General features: G+C 49.8%; 1 long non-coding RNA gene across 1 annotated transcript; it reads right to left on the reverse strand.

The window, feature by feature from the left end:
• Positions 1-1,555: 1,555 nt before the first annotated feature.
• Positions 1,556-2,262, reverse strand: LOC141917533 (uncharacterized). The gene is made up of 2 exons (XR_012621299.1): positions 2,075-2,262; positions 1,556-2,030 (listed from the first exon to the last, which is right to left on the reverse strand). It is a non-coding gene; the product is annotated as an uncharacterized LOC141917533 (long non-coding RNA).
• Positions 2,263-5,822: the final 3,560 nt, after the last annotated feature.

Consider the following 5,822-nt stretch of genomic DNA (forward strand, 5'->3'; position numbering starts at 1 on the left):
ATCCCCATCTGCCTGGGTCTGCTCTCCACCCCCACTAGCATGGCCAGTGGAGGGTCACCCCATGTCCCCAGGGCACCATAGTCCCCTTGCTCTGCATGGCTGCTTGGGACTGTGCAGGGAGCACAGGGACAGAGCCAGGAATGGCTGGGCAGGCCAGCACAGACATGCTCATGTGTGAAGAGGCTCTGGGGAGCAGGGATGTCGCTGGAGAAGAGCAAGGGAGCATTTTTGTGCCTGCAGGGAGGAAACCATGAAAAAGAGAAACGTCTTTCTGCAGACAGGCGGGCAGGGCAGGCTGCTCTGTCAGCTGGCCAGGACCCTTCTGCTCGCCTGGGGACAGAGGATGACACTGAGGGGTCACCGTCAGTCTGTGGTGTCTTGTTTCAGGATCTTCTGGACCTGAGAGCTGGAGTCCTGCAGTTTCACTGACCTCCATTTCCTCATGCCATGGTGAACCTTCACTCTGGGGCTGATGCAGAGACCCCTCTCTGCCTCCCAGCTTCTGCTGGGCCCTTCCAAGGGACTGGGGCTGTGGGGTGAGCGCCCAGAGCTCTGCAGCACCCGCCAGCCCAGACTGGGCTTTGCTGTGGGGTTAAGCTGGGCAGCGGGCAGGGGAGATGGGAAGAGCTGGGGAGGGGCTGGGCTGGGCTGGACAGTGCCCGGGAGATGACACCACCAATGTTAGCTGAGCTGTGTGACCATGTGGGGAGAGGACACGCTGCGGTGGGCGTGTGGTGCAGACCCAGATATTGTGGAAGGGAGAAGAGACATGCAGGTGCAGAAGAGAGGAGGCTAGTCTGTGCCCTTGGTGGCATGGACACACTGACAAGGTGCCCCAGGGCATTTATCACCCCCCAGCCCTTCCCATCAGCCATTTCCAGCACTGGCCACTCACCCCAGTTTATGGGTGGTTTTGCTCTGTGCCCATCTCCTTCCTCCTGCCGGGCTAGGTGCCTGTGTCAGGGGAAAAGCCAGCCCTGCCCCAGCCTCTCCCTCTTGCCCAGACCTTGGCAGACCCCAGAGCAGGGCTGTCTGGGAACCCTTGGGTGGGACAAAGCTGGGGCTTGACTGGGGCCAGGCTCTGGGGGGCTGCCAAAGCAGGACAGCTGGTGGGGATGGACACTGAGGTCTGGCAGGGGGGCTCTGGCAGGGGACGTTTCCGCACCCCAAACACACCCTGTTCTGGGCAGTGTCTGATGAGGGGGCCGTGGGGGCATGTGTTGGGCAGTGGGGCTGCACTGGTGCAGGGATGGGTCACAGCTGGGGGCCACAACACAACGATCAGGAGGTGGAAGCAAGGACAGACTATGAAGGAGGCATTTAGAAACATGACCTGAGTGAGAGAGCATGTGTTTAGGAAAGCCAAAGCTCCCCGGGAGCTGACGGGGGCTGCAGGTAACATCCAGAGCAAAATGAAGAGCTTCAGTCACTGCATTTGCAGTAAAAGGCTGAACAAGGCCCATGCCAGTTGCTGCTGAATGGGGACGGGGTTTCATAGCAGCAGAGACAGATGGGGATTGTTATAAATTGGGGAAAATAACTTTCAGAAGCCAAATCAAGTGACTTATAAAATTTATTAATTCAGCAAGCAGTTGAGCAAGTAAAGCAGCGCTGGGTGGCCGGGGAGTCGCTGCTCCGCCAACGGCGCACACCCCTCCTCTTTGGCAGTCTCTTTTTATAATCTTCAGGTTCTGGGCTGACGGGGCCTTTTTGGTTTCAGCTGCGGCTGCGCCTTTTGTTGCTAGGGGGGTCATAGTCTTCCTCTGCGTTATCTTCTGCTGACCCTCTCGGGTTTTTCCCTTACATGGCATAGCTCATCTCTATGACTACTTTACAGGATATCGCTAATTGCAGACTTGGCGTAAATCCCATCAGACATGCCCACACTCAGGCCTTCACCCTTTGTAAACTATCTGACCACCAAATGCCATTTGCCTCTTATCGCAATTGTAAATCCCATCAAACAGACATGCACATACCCAGGCTCCCACCCTTTATCTGATTGACAAATACCGTATGTCTCTTATCACCTCACCCTTTATCTGATCAACAAATACCATATGTCTCTTATCACAGGGATGAGTGACTCAACACCACCTTTTCTTTAGTCTTTACTGAAAAGGTCTCCCAGGCCTGGTACCGCCACCGGACCCGGAGACGGGTAGACCTGACGGCCGCCGCTGCAACATACTGCCTCGTGCTGGAGCTGTCATTTTTGGTTTCGATAGAAGATATCAAAGAAGTATGAAAAAGGAAATGAAAAGGAAAAATATGGTTTTTTTAACGCCCTCCCCCCACCGCGCTCACGCGCGCACACACCACCCCCAGCCCCCTGCCCCGACCCTTTGGCCGTCGTGCGGTCGCTGGCATCACCCCCCCCCTCCCCAGGCAGCACCTCGGCTCCGCTCCGCTGCGCTTTTCGCTGTCCCGTAGAGGCGGGGGGACCGGGCGCCCTTCTCTGGCTCCGGGGGCGGGTCCCGGCGTTGCCAGGCGCTCGCTGGCTTTGGCGTTTGGGTTTTTTCGAGGTGGGTCGGGAGGGGGGGCCCGGGGGGGGGGGTGGTGTTCGGCCTTTTTTTCCCCTTGCCATCGTTTGATTTTGATTTTGACTTTGTTTTTAATAAAACACATTTTCTGAACTAGATGTCCGCCATCCTGCAGCCCCCGGCGCCCCCGCCGCGGCACACGCGCGCTCGGAGCCCCCCGCCCAGCTCCAAGAGCCGTGGGCCCCCGCCCCCCGCTGCAGCTCCGGAGCTGCGGGACGGTGGGTGCGGCCGCAGCCGACCGCGGGCTCCCGCCGCCGCGGAGCACCCGGGCCCCGCCCGCGGGAGAGGGGCGGAGGTTTCCAGCCCAAACCAGGGTCCCGCGCTCAGCCGCGGCGGCGCAGTTGCCTGTCGGGGGAGGCAGGTGGTCTGCGACAAGGTGACCGAAGAAGAGTTTGACCTTGACAGATTCCGGTGTACCCTGGAGATGAGGAAGCTGTGCTTGAAGCAAGTAACTTTCCCTTAAGGAGCTGCTGACTACACAGCAGGATGAAGCAAGCAGGGAGGAAACTGGAAAAGTTATCCACGTGGAATGTTAAAAACAACTTCTTGACCAATTATATTGTAGTACTCTGGCACCTGAAATAAATAAAAATGCCTGCTTTTAGTAATAAAAAAACTAGGCGCTTGTTCACCCACGTGAGTGTGTGTCGCCTTGTCCGTCTCTACAGCCACACTTGCCCTGATACCATTGGCCACGAGAGCCCAAGGGAAAACCCATAAATATAATATTGGTGGCATTCCTTAATTCTTGGATTTGATCTTTGAGGTGTTTGTATTTTTTGACTTTTTCTGTTGCAGCTTCCTGTAATGTTTCCAATTTACTTTCATATCTAATTGTGACATCTACTACTATAGCTTTGTCGTCTTTTAGAAACACTAGGTCTGGTTTATATAACTCATTTTGCTTATCGTTAATTATTGGTTCTTGGAATATCATCCATTCTTTCTTTTCCACTCCGTCAATTAATACACTGCAAATTTTGTTGTGCCTCTTGATTCTGGCATCTTGTACTATGGGACAGAAGCCAGTTATATGTGCGCATGTTTCATTTTCAGCCTGACAGTGACAATATGAGTTTTTATACATCGTTTTTCTGCCTCTCGGTAGGAATTCCCTGGTGGGATAGACATTTGCTCTTAATTGTAGGGCAGTGATAAGTTTCCTGTGAGGAATGCCTCTATAATGTTCAATCCAGTTGTTGATAATTTTATCTTTTTCAAAATTAGTGATTCCCCGGCTTTGGGACAGCAGTTTAGTCCAATTTTGGAATTCTTGTCGTCGCCAATTACAGGGTTTAGGAAAGACTGTTTTTGGTGTAGGTCTTTCCCATTCTGAATCTTCTTTGTGTATTATACCATCTGTTAGTGTTGTGACAGTTCTTGGGTCCCAAAGTGATGGAATCTCATCTTCATCTCCTCCAGTGGCAACTCATAGGTGTTCAAAATCTTTTTTGATATCTTCATTGCTGACAATTGTTTTTATTGTTTCATCAGAGGACTGTGCAATTCTGTGCAATCTTCTGGTTTGTACACTGGGGATTAGAGCAGAGAGTTGTGTTAGTCCTAATCCTCCATCTGTAGTGCTGGAATATAACACGGCATCAGATGTACTTGGGGGTAGGTGTGGCCACTGTTTAACTTTGCTTCTAATTGTTAAGTCTAATGTTTCTAAGTATGTGAATTTGATGTCTGAGTGATCTGCCAGGTAGATTATTCGGGGGATAGTATAAGTCCTTAGGATGTCAATTTTTTGGAATGGTTTTAGGGGGTATCTTTCTATTCTTTGTAGCCAATCTTTCATTTTATCTAGTAGCTTTGGTTTTGATATTCCTACCCAAGGATCTATAAGCAGGCCCAGGTATTTTTCGGAGTTACTGGGATGTATCATGTTGAGAGGAGTGCCTTTGATGGTCCAGGGAGGACAGTCATTGATAGTGTACGAGTCCTTAGGTGGCTGGATGTAAAAGCCGTGGCACTTTTCTTCTTGTATTTTAAGGCCTGTTAGTTCACAGAATATTTTTACAATTTCAAGATTCTTTTGCATTCCTTCCCAAGAGCTACTTAGTAATACCAAATCATTGGCAAAGGCCATTGAAGGCTGTGTTGTCTGCTCCTCCCCTTGTCAGGAAACCACCTAGACCCTGAAACGTTCCCATTGTTTCCCATCTTACTTTGAAGATCCTGTGCATGTCTTTCAGAGGGATGTTGCATCTTAGGGATTCCATGTCATCCAAGATGATACCGGCCAGTTTTCTTATGTCCTTCTGGAAAAGACGTTGGAATCTTAGAAATTGCCCTCTTTTCTTCCTCGCTTCTTCATCCAATCCTGTGATGATTTTGTGGAATGGGCTCTTCGGGTCGTCTGGTGCTTCTGATCTTGGGTGGCCTTCATTTCATGAGATCTTGCATATAGAAATGAGTAGCAGCTTTCAAATGAGTCTTCAATTAGTGCTCCCTTGTTGTTCTCACCTTCGAGTAACTTTTTAAATGTTCCATGAAGAATGGGCAGCTTTTCTGTTGTTATCCATCTCCCAACTGTTTTCCTGTATTGTGATGTTAAGCCCTCTTCTACTGGGTGTCCAGTGTCCTCCAGATGTTCTCCTTCGAGCTGTTTCATCCACTCTAGGTCATCTTCAATTTCTTTGGGTGTGTTCTTATATAGGGCTCTTCTCTTGTCACTTATTTATTTTGCTGTTTTGATGGAATATGTTCCGCAATTAGTTTATTAATGTTTTTAGTCCCCCTGTATTGCTGATCTAGTTGTATTAGTAGGGTTATCTCGTTTGGTCCAGCATTGGTTGTGGGCTCCCCTGGCAGAATTTGTATTGGGCTGCGATGCCGTGATATGTTCCTGATTACGGAGTAGGGGGTGGGCTAAACGTTTGTGCTGTCCCAGGTCAATTTTAGTTTCAAATATTTTTCCACATTCCCCACACGATAAACCAATCACTGGCTCCCTATTTGTAATCCCTTTACATTTTGGTACATGGCATGCGATACTTTGATGTTTTTCATTTACTTTACCGCATTTATTACATTCAAATAAGATCTATCTTTTCCCATGGGTTCTCTGCAGGTGTTCTATTAGACCAGACATTTTGTCAAATTTGGTCTCACAATATGGGCATGAATGATTTTTAGATGGAATTTTCACTATCGGTGCTTCTGATAGTGGTTTGCCCTTAGGTTGAAGAGTAGGGGTTTCTGGGGATACAGGTTGAACCATGGCCATCGGTAGTATGAGTTCCTCCTCCTCTTCATTCACCCTTCTTTTATTAG

The sequence above is a fragment of the Strix aluco genome, chromosome 39 (genome assembly GCF_031877795.1).
Source record: "Strix aluco isolate bStrAlu1 chromosome 39, bStrAlu1.hap1, whole genome shotgun sequence".
NCBI classification, from domain to species: Eukaryota; Metazoa; Chordata; class Aves; order Strigiformes; family Strigidae; genus Strix; species Strix aluco.